Here is a 20,129-nt window from a genome sequence, read left to right as displayed (position 1 = left end):
GCAGCTCAGGACCAACGACTGTTCACTCCTGTGAACCCCTACGAGGAAAGAAAACAAGTGGGAGAATGTTGGGTATGTGTTATATTCTTTCCATGACTAGCTATAGGAACTATTACATTTCTCCAAGGTCATAGGGTGGATGCCACACCCTCTAATTTTCTTTATTATGTGGACCCAATAATAGTTGGGCAGAGCCAAGGATGGTGGGTGGACCTACCTATGGTTTTGTGCATGGTTTTTCCGAATGCTTTTAGGCATGTTTGTTTTTGCCCATGGTATTTTGTAGATCTCGTTAAGGGAACTATGATTATATTCTAATCCAGGGTTAATTGATTAGGGTTTATGAATGATTCGATATGTATATAATGTATTGTAATATTGAAAGGAATATAATGAAAAATCAATTTGGTTTTCTTGGTTTGGGTTCCAAGAGAAAATATATAAGTATATTCTATGTTCTCACCATTGTATGGTTTTATGTTTTAAGAATCTGTTTCCATGTAATTTCTGTATAGGGTTAAAACCTACACCCTTGTTATCACCTAACTATTTAAACTTCTGGTCCTAATTGGTTTTGCAGAGAAATCATGGTTTTCTTGGGGAATTAATGGTAAGATGTGTTTATGGTGGAAGCCAATAGTCTAGAGGAAGTGGTGTGGGAAGATAATTCTATCACCCTTTACAATGCAATCCTGGATGATATATTTTTTGAGACACCCCCTACGTAGTATAGGTTATTAATTTGAGAGATGGTGTTGTAGATTATCTATGGTTTAGAACTCACCAGTTGTCTTCAATCTTTACTCCAGGTTGCCAAACAACTATCTTCAGGCCTAATGCGTTGTTAAAGGAGCATGCTAGGAGGGGGGTATCTTATTATCGGTAATGAGCTCAAAGTGGGAAGAATTGTTTGCATCATCGGTTGGAGGACTTCTCTAGGTGATATGAGAAACTGACGCCAAGTCCTATCTAGGAAGAAATTGCTTGAGTTGAGGGAGAAACATCCACTCATAAAGGCCCTCTCTTACATACATAGGCCTTAGTAGAATAGGCTAATTGGATCCCTGATACTAGGAATACCAGGGGCTAGTTCCACCAATACATGCAAACCATTGACCTATATTGGTAAATGAAATTCTTACTGGGATGCAAGTTGGTGGACAGATAGGAGCATTGAGAGGATGTTATTCATTCACTGGAGTGCCTTCACTGCCATTTGAGCAATGCAGATCACATTTTAGAAATAATAAGCATAACCTTGGTATACCCCCTGTGATGGGAACAACTCATGAAGGCCCCAAGGAGCCTGTACAAATTACAGTCTCAAATTCAAACTCCTCAAAGTAGTTATCTTATGTCTATGTTATGTGTGTCTTATGATAGTAGTATTTCGAGGTAGTGTATCCCAAGAAATAACTCCATTTATCTTTTGATTTTTTTAGTTTATTTATTCATAGTTATCTCTCTCCTCTTTAAGGAGAGTTTTTTTACGGTTATGGTTAGGTCTCCCTAATAAAACACTGACAAGACACATCTTTCTTTCTTTCTTTTGATATAGTATCTACTTTTTACAAGCAATAAAATTCACATTACAAAAAATATATAAAGATACAAATAAAAATCCTTTCATAATTTAAAGTTTGAGTAATTTTGTATGTTTTGATACATGGGAGCATGTAGAAAGTGGGATTGATTCATATTAATATGTTATAACATTTTTGTTATTTCATTTTATTTTATTGATTTTGATTTTTGATAAATAATTTTAATTTTATTTAAAGGGTATACATACATATATATATATAATTTTTATATTTTGAGTTTAGAGATTTGATACTATTTAAAATTTTATTTAAAATATAGTGATGGTTCATTTAAGTTTTGAAGCATACCATGTTAAGTTATTTTTATGGTGTAAGGGCCCTTCTCACCTAATTTAAAGTTTTCTTTTACTAATATTTTGTGTTGACATAGATTACCATATTTCTTAGGAGTGGTCTATTTGCCAAGTTTACTTTTTAAAGCTTAAGATTGATGACCACTTTGTATTCAAATGCTCTCCCTACTATAAGATGAAATGACAATTCTTTTGTCTCTTTAGAGATTCACTTGGTTTTTTCCAAATTCTTGTGGCTTATGAGGTTCATAGATGCTTAGCCCTCTTCCTTTGGGAGATGTTCAACCTTTGTCAATGACTCATTAAAGGATAGTTCCCCACCCCAATGTTCACCAAGTTGATTGATGGCTAGTGTCCAAGCTCACATTATAGACCTATGAGTTGTTGTAAAACTAATGCCTTCCATTGCCTCACACCCATCACAAACTTCTTTGTGGCCTTTAATAGTAGAAGTTCTTCTCTGAAGTAATGGGCATATATCATGAAACCTCATTTTAAAACTCCTTCATTGGTGTTTTCTAACTATTCTATGTTTTGGAGTTTTTGAATGGAATTTGGTAGAACAATGTTTTATCATATTATGCTTTTTTTTGCTATTTAAAATATGTTTTTAAATTCATAAATGGATTCAACATCGTGGAAAACACTTGGGGCGCTCAGATTGTGTAGTGTTCACAAATCAAACTTGTGATTCCAACAAATTTCTACTAGATTTTAGGAAAATTTGACTAGAAAAATCTCTAAAACGTAGAACAATTAGGCTACAACTTCTTAATTACTCTCCATCATATTGGCTTGATGATTTTTAATATATTTTAATTTTCCTATTTTTATTTATTTTTTTAGATAAATTTTAAGATATGCTTTAATTTTTCCTTATTATCTTTACATATTATATCCTTTTTAACTAAATAGACAACTTTAATTTTTAATAACCCATGGAGCGTAGATTAGTCAGTGATAGGGTATTCTATTAAGGCACTCTGTGGTGAAAAGGTGACCACTTCAAAACTTTGTGGGCACAAAACTAGCCATGTGTAGGGGTTGGTGTAACCCAAACAAGGTGAGGTCCCCGAGTGATTTTGATGGATTAGATGCCCCTGAGTCATGATTTATCAAGTCACAGATTAGTCCCATCAATTTGCAAACATACTAACAAACAACAACAAAAGTTTAACTTTGAATAAAAAAATATTATTTAAATTAAAATGATTTAACTTACATACATACATATAAATATAGTATAAACCAAATTAAATCTTTAATAAAAATAAATCTTTAGATTAAATTTATTTGATTTATTTAAAACAACCTACCTACTCAAATTCCCAGATGGGAGTGTCTGGGGATGAGCAAAGGGAGGGCATTGAAAGTTGCTCCTTAGTGAGGATATGGGAGGCAACATGGTGTTGAACGCCCTCTCACACCATTCGAAATTACTCAACCTTCAAACCAACGATTCAAAAATCATGTCAAGGGGAATGCAGGTCCATTCACGTATTAATGCACAATGAATTCACAACGAGATTTGGAGGCCACTATTGATGGCATTGGTCATCACAACGGATAGGGAGAAGGTTTTCTAATTCAAATTAGAAGGTCATAAGGTCATTCTCTACTTTGTGCAAGTGATTTTCGCTGGCTCCAGAGCCAATATGGAATATTTTTGTAGGCTAGTTCTCTATTCTTTTTATGTGATAGAAATACTCAGACGGAAATATCATGCCCTCCTATCTTGGTCCCCCCATTCATATTGTTCTTGTCCAAGTGGGTGAACATCAAATTTAATTGGTTTATTAGTGATGGAAAGTGGATTCCATCAAAGAGTGGGGGACTATGGTTCTTGGCCCAATCTACCCTTTTATCCCTTCCCATCGGCAACATAGGCTTCAGGTATATGCCCCACAAATTCAATTTCTTTATATGGTTTTTGTTTACATTGCACACAATTTATTCTGGTGGGAGATTCATCTATCTATGAGCACTCTTTTAATTATGTTGGTCAAATTTCTATGTACATGTTGCATCACGGAATGGTTGTTAGGGTCCCACCCTAAGCCCCTTATTTATGTAGTGGGATCAAGTCATAGTAAAGAGTCAATAAAGCCCATATTAATAATTGTAAGTGGTTAACCCGCAATTAATGACGAGACCACAGTTAGTTGCAAATGGGCCATGGTATTAGATAGATGGTATTAATAAAAGCCATGGTATTGATCCATGGTATTGCGTGTATGAGTCATATATAAAGGATAGAGACTCCCTGCGAGGAGCATCGTGTCTTATTTGTATCGAGCTCTGCTCTATTGGAGGTTGCCCCCTCGAAGAGGCCAGTGAACATTGCTTTCTGAATAATAAAATATTTGCTGTTGTCTCTCACTATTCTATGTTCTGGGTATCTTTCTTCGCATATTCTGTATTTGGGTATCTTTTTGCAGGTTAAGAGCATAACAAGTGGTATCAAAGCACTTTCCAGGGCCAGTGGGATCTCCATTTCTTAGCAAATTTTTTTTTTGGCTAGAGATGTGTTCCGGCGTCTTTAAACCACGGGATTTGTCGTTGAGCGCATAAACCTACGAATTTGGGGAGGCATGCACGCAGGAAATACAAGAGTTGGTCACGCTTGTTGGAGTCCCTTGTAACCCCTGTGGGTACCCCTTCAAGTAGTAGCGCATTAGACAGAACCGCGTACGGAATGTCTTCCAAGTACCTTTTGGGTATATTAGAAGCCCCTTATCTCCTCTGCAACCGCGCCATAGATAAATCGTCGGTCGTCTTGCTGCTACAGTACACCGAGAACAACACTCGGAGAGATTACTCGCCCGTACGATAGGGTAGTCGGGTTGTACGGCTAAGGGTACGGTTGATCCTCCTTAGTTAGAGCCCTGAAACATTGGGCCGAGTACTACTGTTAGACCCTTATGTATATTGTGATCTGTAGCACCTGACACTCCTCGAGACCATAGTTCCCTTTTCTATCTTGGGATCAGGCATCATCTTTGCCAGATCCACTCACGCAAAGGGGTGCAGTAGCAACAGACATCAGTCTTGCAGTTCCGACCATCCATTCCGATCTATTAGATCCATCAGATCCGCAGCAGCAATCTGTTCCGCCGCTCAGAGCTATCCGATCTGCCATTCAGATCTCTCAGATCTGCCATTCAGATCTCTCAGATCCACCGAATCTGAGATCTTCCGGGGTGCTTATTGGTGATCTAGCCCATCAGAATCAGGACGACGAGCTGAGCATGGTGGTATCATTCAATTCTTAGTGATTTTTTTTTTTTGGGCGGTCCCAAATTTCAAGAACATCAGGTTGGTGCATGGTAGAAACTAGAGCTCAAGCTATGGCTGATGAGAGGATGGACAAACTAGAACAAACCTTGCAATCCCTCCAACTTCAGCTTGACAGACTAACTAGCATAATCCCGAAGGGCAAGGAGGAAGCCCACAAGGAGGCATATATTGGAAATGGACACAATGAGGGTGAGTCTAGCCACTCTCTTCACCTCTGGGGCCCCCACCAACAATCCCGTCCGCGACCTCCCAAGTTGGATATGCATAAATTTGATGGTTCTCACCCGGCAGCATGGATAGCACAAATGGAGCAGTATTTCAATCTGAATAACATCTTAGATAATGAGACTCAGCTTATGGTGGGGAGCATGTACTTGGACACTGAAAGGTGGCAATGGTGGGAATGGCATCAACGTTGCAATGGACCTTTTGTGACTTGGACCACCTTCAAAAAAGCTCTTACAGACCGCTTTGACCAGGAATCTTCTTTTCTGGGTCGTCTTACTAAGCTCCGACAGACTGGCACAGTGGATGAATATGTTACAGCCTTTGAAGCCTTAGCCTTCCGCACTAGGGGTCTCTCAGATGTGTTCTACACGGAATGTTTTATCAACGGTCTTAAAGAAGCCATAAAAGCCCACGTCCTACTGCACCACCCTCCCACATGGACGGAGGCTTGCAAGGTAGCTCGTAACGTGGAACATGCGTTAGCAGCCCAGTACAGTCGCCCAAATTTCACAGCTAAGGGTTGCCCCCCACAGGCTCACAGCACAACTCAAACACTTAAGGTTCAAAAGGTGTCACCTGCAGAAATGGCTGAAAGAAGAAAGCAAGGATTATGTTACTACTGTGATGAAAAATTCTCCCCAGGTCATAAATGCAAGGAGCCCAATTTTTTTCAAATTTATGCCACTGATTACAGCTCATCGGAGGAAGATCCACCACTAGAGGAACATGAGGCGGTAGAAGAGGACAACCAAAAGGACAATGTCCCTGACGAACCCGTTATTTCGCTGCATGCTTTGGCCGAGATTTCTTCACCTCAAACTCTCAAAATCAGAGGTTTTATTAAACATCGCCCAGTAGTAGTCTTGATTGATAGTGGAAGTACACATAATTTCATCCATCAAAAAGTCACGGAAGCAGTGCATTGTTTTGTACGAGCAGTTTCTAACTTCCAAGTCCAAATTGCGGATGGGGGCACAATGAAATGTGAAGGCCGCTGTGAAAATGTCAAACTTCAAATGGGGGATTATCAGTTGAAGACCCACATGTTTGCCATACACATGGGAGGGTGCGACATTGTCCTCGGTGCTGAATGGCTTCGCACCCTTGGGCCAATCACAATGGATTTCCAGGAGTTATATATGAGTTTTAAGCAGAAAAACTCCACACATACCCTCTGTGGACTCCAGGTGGGAGCTCCCTCTATCATCAGCTCGCATAGGATGGAAAAATTGCTAAAAAAGGGCCATCATGGAGTTATAGCTCAATTTAATGCCATACAGGCAGTCGAAACCAAGTCTCTGCCCATTCATCCTTAGATGCAACAGATTTTAAATAACCATCTGCCGGTCTTTGACAAACCTCATGAGCTTCCACCCTCGAGAGGGGAACATGATCATAGCATCACCTTGGTTCCAGGGGCCCAACCCCCAAATGTGCGCCCATACAGATATCCGTTCACCCAAAAGAATGAAATAGAAAAAATAATCAAGGAACTTTTGGAAGTAGGTGTCATTCGTCCCAGCATTAGTCCTTATTCATCACCGGTGGTCATGGTGCTCAAGAAAGATGGGGAGTGGCGGATGTGTCCATAATTCAGGGCCCTCAATAAATTGACAGTCAAAGATAAATTTCCCATCTTGGTGGTTGATGATTTTTTGGATGAACTCAATGGGGCTCAATTCTTCACTAAGCTGGATCTTTGCTCAGGCTACCACCAAATTCATATGAAGGAAGTCGACATTCCAAAGACTGCTTTCCGAACTCATGAAGGCCATTATGAGTTCCTGGTCATGCCATTCGGTCTTTGTAATGCCCCATCTACCTTTCAGAGCCTTATGAACCACCTTCTTAAACCATATCTCAGGAAATTTGTCCTTGTCTTCTTCGATGCCATCCTCATCTATAGTTGCACTTGGGCCACACATCTTCAACATGTAGATCTACTCTTGCAACTGCTCTGCCAGCATAAATTATTTGTTAAGATGTCCAAGTGTTCGTTTGGAATGGAAGAAGTTGAGTATTTGGGCCACATTGTGGGGTGTGAAGGTGTTAAGGTGGACCCCAAAAAGATCCAGGCAATGCAGGATTAGCCTCAACCTAAGACCTTGAAGAGCCTGAGAGGATTTTTGGGTCTCACAGGCTATTATTGCAAATTTGTCTGCAATTATGGTCGCATAGCGAAGCCCCTCACTCAACTCTTGAAGAAAAATTCATTCTTCTGGAATGAGGATGCACAACAGGCATTTACAGCTCTCAAAAATGCCATGTGTTCCACTCCAGTCTTAGCACTCCCTGACTTCACCAAATCTTTTGTCATTGAATGTGATGCTTCGGGTATGGGTATTGGGGCGGTCTTAATGCAGGAAGGGCGACCTTTGGCCTTCACAAGCCAACAACTAAGTGGGAAGAATCTGGGCCAATCTACCTATGAGAAGGAAATGATGGCCATTTTACATGCAGTAGAGACCTGGCGACCTTACTTATTGGGGTGATGTTTCCAAATCCGCACAAACCATCACAGTCTTAAATATTTTTTGGAGCAACGCCTATCCTCCCCACAACAAAATAAATGGCTCACCAAAATGCTGGGATATGATTATGAGATCATTTACAAGAAAGGACAAGAAAATAGTGTAGCAGATGCATTATTTGATCTCGCTAATTTGAGGAGGGAAGTACCCTGTTAGCAATTTCCCTTCCCATTCCAGAATGGATTGAAGAGGCTCGCAGGGAATGGTTTTCACATCCCGGGCTCTCCCAACTCATTTCTCAATTGCAGGAGGATCCAAATTCCATTAAGGGCTACTCGTGGTAGGATGAGATTCTTCGCTACAGGGACAAAGTCGTAATATCACCAACATCCACCCTCAAAAGTCGCATTTTGGCAGAATTGCACTCATCCCCCATTGCAGGACATTCAGGCTTTCAGAAGACATATGCTCGCACCAGAAGATCATTTTTTTGGACAGGCATGAAAAGGGACATCCTTACTTTTGTAGCAAAATGCAATCTCTGTCAACGCCACAAAGGGGAGACTGTCAAAGCACCAGGCACATTACAACCGTTGCCTATCCCAGCAGCAATATGGACGGAGGTTTCTATGGATTTCATTACAGGTCTTCCAAAGTCAGGAAACAAGTCAGTCATCATGGTGGTTGTGGACAGAATTTCGAAGTATGCTCATTTCTGCGCCCTACCCCACCCGTTTACACTGACTTTGGTCGCTCAATCTTTCATGGATCAGATCTTCAAATTGCATGGCATGCCCACTTCTATTGTGTCTGGTCGCGACCCGATCTTCACCAGAAATTTTTGGCAGGAACTCTTCAGGCTACAAGGCACCCAACTAAAACTCAGTACTTCTTATCATCCACAAACAGATGGTCAAACTGAAGCTGTCAACAAATGTCTGGAAACCTACCTTAGGTGTTTCACTTCAGAAAAGCAACATCTTTAGGTACAGTGGTTACCTCTGGCTGAATGGTGGTATAACACCAACTATCATGCCACCACCAAAATGACTCCCTATGAAGCAGTATATGGTCAACTCCCTCCTTCTCCTACTTCTTATATCAAGGGGTGCTCAAAGGTACAAGCAGTGGATCAACTCCTACAAAACCGCGCAACCATGCTCGCCCATCTTAGAGAGAATCTTCATCAAGCTCAAAACCGCATGAAGCAACAGGTAGACCAGCATCGCTCAGAGCGCCAATTTCAAGAAGGGGATTAGGTCTTTTTGAGGCTGCAACCATATAAGCAAACATCACTCAAAGACAAGGGTTGTCAGAAACTATCTCCAAAATTCTACGGACCATATCAAGTACTTCAGAGCATTGGAGAAGTAGCCTACAAGCTGGCTTTGCTGCTTACTGCAAAAATCCATCCAATTTTCCATGTCTCATGCCTCAAGAAAGTGATTGGGAACAATTGCAGAATTCAAACCAGTCTACCTGAATTGGATGAGGAAGGGTTAATCTGGCTCCAACCTGAACAGGTCCTAGACACACGAGAAAGGCACCTGCGTGGGGAAGTTCTCGTTAAGTGGAAAGACACCTCTCCGGAAGATGCAACTTGGGAACCAACCATTATTCTTCAACAGTTTCCATAGCTTCAGCCTTGAGGACAAGGCTATTCTTAAGGGGGAGGGCATGTTAGGGTCCCACCCTAACCCCCTTATTTATGTAGTGGGATCGAGTCATAGTAAAGAGTCAATAAAGCCCATATTAATAATTGTAAGTGGTTAACCCGTAATTAATGACGGGACCACAGTTAGTTGCAAATGGGCCATGGTATTAGATAGATGATATTAATAAAACCCATGGTATTGATCCATGGTATTGCATGTATGAGTCATATATAAAGGATAGAGACTCCCTGCGAGGAGCATTGTGTCTTATTTTTGTATCGAGCTCTGCTCTATTGGAGGTTGCCCCCTTGAAGAGGCCAGTGAACATTGCTTTCTGAATAATAAAATATTTGCTGTTGTCTCTCATTATTCTATGTTCTAGGTATCTTTCTTCGCATATTCTGTATTTGGGTATCTTTTTGCAGGTTAAGAGCATAACAATGGTTAATTTGGCTGTCTCAAGCCAACAACACAACGTTTCTTCTATTTAGTTTAACTGTGTCTCCTTTCCAACTCTGTGTTGAGCAAACTTCCTCTCTCATTTTTTCAATATGCCTTGTTAAAGAGCCTGCTTGAGACGGGGAGATAGCGGTTGTGGAGCTCTTATTAGCACATAAGTCAGGACTAGAGCTCATGCTTCAGTTGATAGATTTCAAGAGCACATCCCCTAGGAATTCAATAGGAAATTGAGGACATTGAACAAGAAGTTATAGAGGAAAGGGGGAATGTCTCTGAATCAGAGGTCATTGCTTCAATATCAAACTAGGTCCCCAACTTATGGATTGCTTGTGGTTGCCACAACCAATATTTATACACCATTGACATCTACTGGCATACTAATAACCTCATGGATTTAATTACATGGAGGTCATGGATGATCGCATGGCGCTCATGGATGATTGCATGGCACTCATGGATGATTACATGACGCTCATGGATGTTGCTATTCTTTGACAAAATCCTCCTTTAGGCAACCTTGATGAACAAGCACATGCTAATTTGCTTTAGTCTTGACACTGCATATACTACTCATCATGGTTAGGTTTTAGTTTCTTTTGGACAATTCAGGTAATAACATGTCCTTGCTATTGATATGTTATGGGATGTTATGTCTTATTTTTGTAATCATATTAACTATGGTCACATCCTTCTTATTTCAAGGACTGCTAGACTTGTTATCTACTGTCTTTAATCTGGTCTCCTACCAGGCAGGCCAAGACAAAATAGATTTTTGATACTCTTTATGATTTGTAAATATTTTCAATATTAATATAAAACCATGTACCTACCAAAGAAACCCCTACCTACTCAAATAAATAACATTTTATATTTGATTGATTATTAATATAATTAATAAATTTAATATTAAAAATAAGATTACTTGTTTTATGTTTTAATTCCTTCCCCATTGAATAAGAGTGTGAACATTCTTAAAGAAACATCCATACTTTTATTATATACCTTTTACTTTGTTAATTCAATTACAGCTCAATTTTTTTTTGAGTATTAAATTAACTATGAATGAGTGACATGGTGAGTTCTTATTAGCTAAAAATTAGTAGAAAAATTACATATATTTATGAAATTCCCCGATTTCCTTAACTTTTCATAACTTGGTCAATTTTTTAGTTTTAATTTCAAAATTCTATCTTACACTATTTTATGTTCAACTTCTTATAATTTGTTATTATTTATTTTTTCTCTAATATTTATCTAAATGCGTTTATCTTTAGTTTTTCTTAAAATTTTGTGGTTATCCTATATCTTTGAATCACTTTTTTTTTTTTTGTGTTTTAAGTCTTTCCTTTAGCTCTCCTACCTTTTTTACATATATAGAAAGACATTCTTAGGCATTGTCGTTCACACCTACAAATTTCTCTTCTAAACTCTAAGTGTTTAGATAACCATGTGAATTAGCCATTCTCTCAACCTATAAATTTATCTTCTAAACTCCAAGTTATCATAAAAAAATGTATATTTAAATAACCATGTGAATTGGCCATTCTCCCAACCTATTGTTGGTATAGATAGACCAGACTTCTTTCAACCTCAAGTAAACCTACCCCACTTCTAAACATAGAGGAAATTCCCATCTTCAAATGCAAGAGATAACTTCCAATTTGCTATAAAATTACAAAGCATGAGACTCTTTCCAATCCTCTAAATTCTAGGATGGAGGGTGAAAATAAACAACTAAATTAATCTCCATGGAATTAACATTATCCACGTACTTCGATTGATCCCATCATGGTAGAATTCGGATTCACTTCACAGGATAAATCCCATGATGGAGGGTGAAAATAAACACTAGCGAAATTAATCTCCATGGAATTAACATTATCCACGTACTTCCATTGATCCCATCATGGTAAAATTTGGATTCACTTCAAAGAATGAGACATGTCATTGCAGAATGGTTAAAACTCAGTATTCTTGAGTTAACTATTTTGTATTTAGATAATCAGCTATTAATCGTTCATTATATGCAGTGGTATCACTATTTGAAATAATTATCATAAAAGGTGGCAATCGGATAAACCTCCCTTTTTTGGATCTCTAAATACAAATTATTGAGCCCTCACAAAAACATTGAAAACAAATCTACAAATTCAAAACCTTCGACCAGAAAACTATTCTTCTGGCCAACTAACACTTGATTAACCATGTAACAAATTATTACCTTAAAACCATGAACTACTCTTATTTTTATTTTTAACTACCGTTTGCTTCATAGCTCATACCCTTATCGAATAGTCAATTTTTTTACTTAATTATTAGGGGGTCTTACCGATCCCACACAAAATTTGTTTTATAATTTAGTAGAGTTAAAAATTACCTCACCAACCACCACGAGACACTTGCCACCTCTAGTGGGTTCATTTATTAATGTTAGTGATATTGATGTATTTGGCATGTGGGTTGATTGAGGTTGGTGTTAGTCGTGATGCCCTCACACCTATGTCAACACGTCCCTGCCACCTTTCCTCTGCGTAGGGTCTCGTTAACATAATGGAATGTATTATGGCTTTTTTTTTTTCCCTACTGTTACTTGCATAACTTTCTCTATACGTATGCATAAGCCATAAGCCATAGTTGAGTGATTAGAAGATACTAGCAGAAGCACAGTTGTAAATTTGTTTGGAAAATAATAGAAATTTTAATAAGATTTTGATAAAATCTGGTAAAATTTTTAGGAAATTCGGGTTACCATTATCAAGTTTTAAGATTTTGGGTGTTTTAGGGATTTTTAATAGTGTTGAATCCATTTTCACTATAAAAAATATGATTCAAACACTCTTAGTATCGTATTTTTAAAGAAAAATTAGCTGGATTTCGACAATTTTTCGCTGTGCAGGATAATTTTCTGCCTCAGATAGACTACGCCTTAAGTTTTTGTTGGGTTATAAAGCTTTTATTTATAAAGATGAGAAAAACATTTTTATTTATAATATAATTTATAAATCTCTATTAAATTATATTTATACTCTATTTAAGAAAAAAATTGTTGAAATTATATATTTGAGTTCTTATATATATTAAGTATTTTAAGAGTTTTTGAGAGCTCTAATTCCATGTATGAATTCAAAAATGCATTTTAAACAATGAAAAATAACGATTTTACTACAAGTTGTATATTCTCACAAGAATGACAAAGATGTAGAATAATTAAACTTCCTCATATATAAATTGATATTGATCATTTTTATATCATCATTTAGTATTAAAAAAAATAAAATTATTAATAATAATGAAAATTCATAACAAATCAAATAAATAAATGAGTAAACATATTTTTTTTCTTTATTTTATGTTTGGTGTTTTATGAAACCCCATCATAAAGATGAAACTAATCTCATTACAATAGTTTGTTTGCTATAGAAGCAAATTTGTCCAAAAGAGTCAATTGAGTTTATCTCAATTCGTTAGGAGGAATGATTGTTTTCCTTCCCGCATAGGTTCAATTCTTGCAAATGACATGTTGAGATCATATCAAGTATATTGTGCTAATAGCTTTGAGGATTGTCATTGTATGACCTTAAACCATGCAAAATATTTTACTGGTACCTATGCACTAGAGGGTAGGGTGCTTGGTTATATGGAAGAAAAAAGCATGTACCCAAAGGCACATTATGGGGCTTTACACCCAACATGTCATCTTTATCTTCAAAGATGATCTACCTTGTGGTGTGATTGGTCATTCATCACTCCAATTTATTTATTTATTTGTATTTTTAAAAATAAAACAATAAACCTTCATCGTGAAAATGACGCTAAACCTCCTCACAAATTTTGTCTTATGGTATTTGTAATCAGTTCTGGAATGAATCAAAACCTAAGATACCCTTAATAAGTTTTGGGATCCTCCCTATGAGTGTAATAAGATGCCAAAGGGCCTATACTAAAGTGATAATAATGCAAATCATTCCATGTAGAGTGGAATATGCCCACTATATTATTAAATAAGATCCACTATGGTAGCTAGTATTGAATAAATGTATTGGGGCCTCATTAAAGGAGGTCCATTAGGCGGGGTATCTTAACTAGTTACAAATAAGGATGAAGTTCTCCTTATATGATATGTCGAGTTTATTGTATTTGGATCTTAGCTTATTAGGAGGATTCCCTCTCTAAGAGGCAAGTGAATAGGAGTGGATTCCTTCCATAACAAGATCAATTACAAGGTATTGCACTAACTTAAGAGTTTTGGCATTAATAAAGTGTGAACAATTTCTATCTTATTATTGGATATATTGTATGTGATAGTATTTTTATATCAAAGGTAAATAAAGTGGCATCAAAGATCTTTCTAGGGCCAAAAGAAGATTTGTTCCTATGTTTTGCAAGTCCTCAAAGGAAAAAAAGAGGGACGTGACACTTAGATAGTTTCATGTAGCTTTCTATGCTAAATTTGATGAAACTGCCTAAAAATCTAAGTTCCTTTTGGAAAAATACCCATCCATCCTAACATGTAATTAGTCTTGGATACACACCAATCAATCTTTGAAAACCCCCCAGATCTCCCACCCTCATATGGTGTGCCTGATCATTCTATTCTACTCACATCCAGTAGCTTTAACCCAAGTTACACCCTTATCATCATCCATTTTCTCAAAATAATGGAATTGAAATGATCGTTCACAAATAGTTAATTGTTGGTGTCATTCGCCCTAGTACTAACTGTTTTTCATCCCTAATTGTTATGTTACTAAAAAAATAAGGCACTCAATGCATGTGTCCTAACTTTCACACTCAAAAAAATAACCATCAATGATAAATTCCCCATTCTACTCATTGACAACCTTTGGGATGAGTTGAAAGGTGCTTAATAATTTTCTAAGCTTAATCCTTATTCAGACTATAACCAAATTCATATGAAGGAGGTCGATATTCCCAATTTTTTTTTGCACTCATGAAGGCCATTATGAGTTCTTGGTGATGCCTTTTATCATTTGCAATGGATTATCCATCTTTTAAAGTCTCATGAACCACATATTTCATTCTTTTCTACATCATTTTTTCCTTTTATTTTTTTGATGACATCCTAATCTATAGTAAAAATTTGCATGCCCATGTCACCCATGTGGACAAGGTATTACAATTGGTTTCTCACCATCACCTATATTTTAGAAGGTCGAAATGTGTGCATGGTGTCTCTGAAGTAGAATATATGGGTCACATCGTTAGTAATGATGGTGTATGAGTGAGAATTGAAGAAAATTGAAGTGATGAAGGATTATCCACGTCCTAATAGTCTTAAAAGTTTATGAAGTTTCATTGGTCAAATAATGTAATATAGGAAATTCTTCAAGAACCATGGATTTTTTTCACTCCCCTCACTATCCTACTTAAGGAAATTACTTTTAGTTGGAATGAAGTAGTAGCTCAATCCTTCTAGTATTTAAAGAATTTTGTTCATACAACCCCAATACGTTCTCTATTAGACTTCACCAAGGCTTTTGTTTTCGAATGTGATGCATTAGGAAAAGGAATTGGAGCAATTTTCATGCATGAAGAAAGATCATTGTTGTTTACTATCAAACAACTTTGTCAGTGGCACTTAAGAAAATCTAGATATGAAAATAAATGATGGCTATCTTACATCTGGTTAATATTTGGAATCCCTACTTGGATAACATTTCTAGATTCAAAATAATCATCGCAACCTCAAATACTTTGTAGAGCAAATGAATTTTTCACTAGAGCAACAATAATGGGTTATCAAAAAGTTAGGTTCTGATTATGATATCATTTATAAGAAAGGTAAGAAGAGTGTGGTAGCCGATGCTCTCTTTAGAAAATATGAAGAGAAAGGGTCCCTCCTTTCACTCTCCTTCATCTCAGTATATTGGTTGAATGAGATACACAATATATGGTTAAAAAATCTGATTCATACCAACCTTATCCAATAAATTCAAGAGGGCTCCATGCATCTTAGGGCTACACTATGCATAATGACGAGCCTTGCTATAAAGGGTGGTTGTATTTGAGCAAAAAAATCACCTTTAAAGCATCCATGCCATCTAAAGTCCATATATCTCTAATAGTAGGTCATGTAAACTTTCATAAAACATATGAATTAATCAAACATTCATTTTTTTAAAAGACACGACGAAATACATCCACAGTTTTCTAGTCAAATGTGACCCTGTCCAATGACACAATGAAGAAACAATGAAAAATTTAGGTGAGTTACAACATTTACTTATTCCACTTAGAATATGGATAGACATTTATATGGATTTCATTGTGGGATTACCCAAATATAGCAATATTTCTATCATCATGGTTATGGTTGATCACCTTAAATCCAAATATGCATATTTTTGTGCCATACAACACCCCTTTCAAGATTCCACAGTTGCTTAAATATTCATGGATAACATATATAAACTACATGGGAGGGAAAATATATTGTCACATACCATGATCCCACTTTCACTAGCAATTTTTGGCAAGACTTGTTTAGGTTGCAGGGCACTCAATTGCATCTTAACATTGCTTCTCAACCCCAAAATAATGGTTAGATTGAAATGGTCAACAAGTGTTTGAAAGTATATTTTAGGTTATTTAATTATCAATGACAACCAAATGGGTTCAATAGATACCCTTAGTAGAATGGTGGTACAATATAACTTATCATGGTGTTGTTGAAAATAGCAACAAGAAATGTTAAAAATAGCATCTAGAAATTCCAATTTAATTTATCCTTGAATTAAATTGTAACTTTTCTCATAGCAACTTGTAATAGTTAACTAAGTTAAGTTGACTTAGCTAACTTAGGATTTTCGAGTTGGAAGTCTCTCTAGAGTCATGTAAGTGTGATCCATAAGTTTTAGGGGTCCAAATTGAGTTTATTGGAGTTGTAATTAGATAACTCAGTTTGACTGAGTTATAGTCAGTTAAACTAGTTCTAACTATTGGAGGAACTAGTAGAGGTATAGTAGTGAGTTGGTGCATTGGTGCATCCTCAGTGCTACTCTAGCTAACTGGAGATTCACTCAAGAGAAAATCATGCATTTCAATTCATAGGAAGACCCAATTGAGTCTAGAGTGCAAGGACAATGTACTATTAGTTGTATGATTTTCCAAGTTGTACACATGATGCATGCAATCAGTTTAGGACCTAGTTTTGGATTGTGCAGTTATGGAATACAAATTTCCTCATTAAATAGAGGCTAATTCCTCTAGGAATTGTGCAAGGAAGTAGGGGCTTGGAGAGCAACATAATAGGCTAAGTGTTGGCTTGAGCTATCTTGTGAGCAGAGAGTTGATCATACTTGTACAAAAATTGTTATAGTGAGAACAAAATTTGTATTTTATTCTCAAACTTCTGACTAATGCAATATAGATAGTAGGGGTTTTGAGCAGTGGATTTCTCCAGAGAAATATTGTGTTATGTGACATTTATTATCTTACTCTTGCTGATTATCGTTTTCATCGATTTATTGGTTTCCCTTGTTTGAGAGTAGAGTAGATTCTTGTCTTGTGTTTTAGGAAATTACATGAGTTGTCGAATCTACAAGAAATTTTCTACATGGTATCAAAGTTGAAAACAATATAATAGAGGAGATTTCGAGTTTGGGGTTACAGGTGAAATTTGAAATTGTAGTTCACACTTCAGGGTCGACAAATGGCTTTCTATGGTTTGAGACTCAAGTATGCCTTGGATGGAAACTTGAATTACATAGCCTGGAAGGACATGATGGAGGCAATGTTGGAAGATAATGGCCTCAAGGAATTCATTGATCAAGACATTCCTAAGCCTCCAACATTGGATGCCAAAGATCTGGCTGAATGGAAGAAGTGTGTGGCAAGGGCGAGGTGAATTATCCTTGAGGGAGTTTGAGACCACATTGTCTCGAGTCTCCATGGAAAAAAAACTTCGTATTCTATGTGGAAAGCATTAATGAACCTGTTTTAGAACAAAAATAACCATAGGAAGTTGGCACTGAAGGAAAAACTTCGAAAAATCAAGATGAAGGCGGGCGACTCAATTTCAAATTACTTGACCAAGTTCACCCATTGTCGGGATGAGCTTGGAAGTGTTCGAATCACAGTTTCCAAGGATGACATGGTGAGCCTAGCTGTTCTAGGACTTCTGAAGAGTTGGCATAATTATCAGGACTCTGTCAATGGGAGGGAGAAGTTGCCAGATTGGGAACGACTGTGGTTGGATTTGGTACAAGAGCAGTTTCGATGGAACACCAGAGATGAGACCTCTTCCAAAGAAGTGGAAGAAGACTTTGCCTTAGCGAGTAAGGAAAAGAAGGCCAAGGGAAAGAATTCCCAAGGCAGGTGAGTGACAAGAAGATGGACTTGTCGAAAGTCAAGTGTTTTCACTGTCAGGAGCACAGGCGCTATGCGACAAATTGCCCACAGAAGAAAGCAAGCAAGAAGGAGCTTGCAATAGTTGCAGCAAGTGAAGCTCTAGCTTCACAATTCGAACTTGATTTCAATCTCATTCCATGCATGGCCAACACTGTCACGGGAGGCATGTGGTATCTTGACAGCAATGCCTCGTTCCATATGACGGGGAACAAAGATCTCTTTAGTGATTTTGAGGAGAAAGACCTCAAGCAGAGCATAGAGTTTGGAGATGACGAGAGGTATAGAGTTATTGGTATCAGTACAATTACCTTTCAGAGGGAGTCTGGCTCCCCTCTTAGAATCACAGATGTGATGTATGTTCCAGGACTAAAGAAGAATATTGTTTTAGTCGTGATATTGGAAGACCATGGATATGATGTGATTTTTAGTAAGGGAAAGGTTTTCCTTAGACACATCGCCATAGGACAGGTGAAACAAATCGGTGCACGAGTTAAGAACCTGTATGCTCTTGAGGTACAAGATGCATGCAAAGCCTTGAGGAGCAAGGAAAAGGTTAGAGACTTGATGGTTTAGAGGGAGAGTGAATTACCTCTCAACATGCAGCCCCAAAAGAAGTCTCAGAAGTAGTCTAAGACAATTGTAGAGGAGCCACAATTGGAGAAGAAAAGAGGAAACCGAGTGGAGGCATCCACTCATGCAGAGAACTCCAGTAGGGAGAAATTTCGAGCCAAGTGGGAAGAGGGAGCACATGCAACCATACCTTCAGGTATGACGTGGGGTGATGTGAAGTGATAGTCCCAAGAGCGCTGAAATTGGGCAGGGTCCATTGAGGGGTTTTATCTCATGGATCATACCTTTCTAAGGGAGCCCAAAGTACATAATAGCAGGAGGAATTAGTGGTGATTGATGTAGTCAAAGATCATAGTGACAAAGGATAGAGCAGTCAGATACCGAAGAGCACAAAGAAGGGTTGACAACAATGTAGAAAGGAAGAGTCAGCATAAGCGCAAAGTTTTCAGTCGACAAAGGCAGTAGCAGTCAGAGACTTTAATGACAGATGCATCACACTGATTCAGGTTGGATGTTTTTTAGTTTCAGGAGCTGTTGTAGCAACAACATTAGAGAAAAGTGTTGCATGCAGAACATTCCAAAGGTTCAGGATCTTGATAGAGTTGAATTCCTTTCTTGTTGAGAGGGAGTGTTGAAAATAGCAACAAGAAATGTTAAAATTAAATTGTAATTCTTTTCTCATAGCAACTTGTAATAGTTAACTAAGTTAAGTTGACTTAATTAACTTAGGAATTTCGAGTTGGAAGTCTATCTGGAGTCATGTAAGTGTGATCCCTAAGTTTTAGGGGTCCATATTGAGTTTATTGGAGTTGTAATTAGATAACTCAGTTCAACTGAGTTATAGTTAGTTAAACTAGTTCTAACTATTGGAGGAACTAGTAGAGGTCTAGTAGTGAGTTGGTGCACTGGTGCATCCTCAGTGCTAATCTAGCTAACTAGAGATTCACTCAAGAGAAAATCATGCATGTCAGTTCAGAGGAAGACCTAGTTGAGTCTAGAGTGCAGGGACAATGTACTATCAATTGTATGATTTTTTGAGTTGTACAGATGGTGCATGCAATCAGTTGAGGACCTAGTTTTGGATTGCGCAGTTATGGAAGAAGGATTTCCTCATTAAATAGAGGCTAGTTCCTCTAGGAATTGTGCAAGGAAGTAAGGGCTTGGAGAGAAGAAGAATAGGAT

The sequence above is a fragment of the Pinus tabuliformis genome, chromosome 5_2, assembly GCF_031772625.1.
Source record: "Pinus tabuliformis cultivar Carrire ecotype Pingquan chromosome 5_2, CPIR1, whole genome shotgun sequence".
Lineage (NCBI taxonomy): Eukaryota > Viridiplantae > Streptophyta > Pinopsida > Pinales > Pinaceae > Pinus > Pinus tabuliformis.
The sequence above is the reverse complement of the archived record's forward strand: the minus strand, read 5'-3'. Positions refer to the sequence as shown.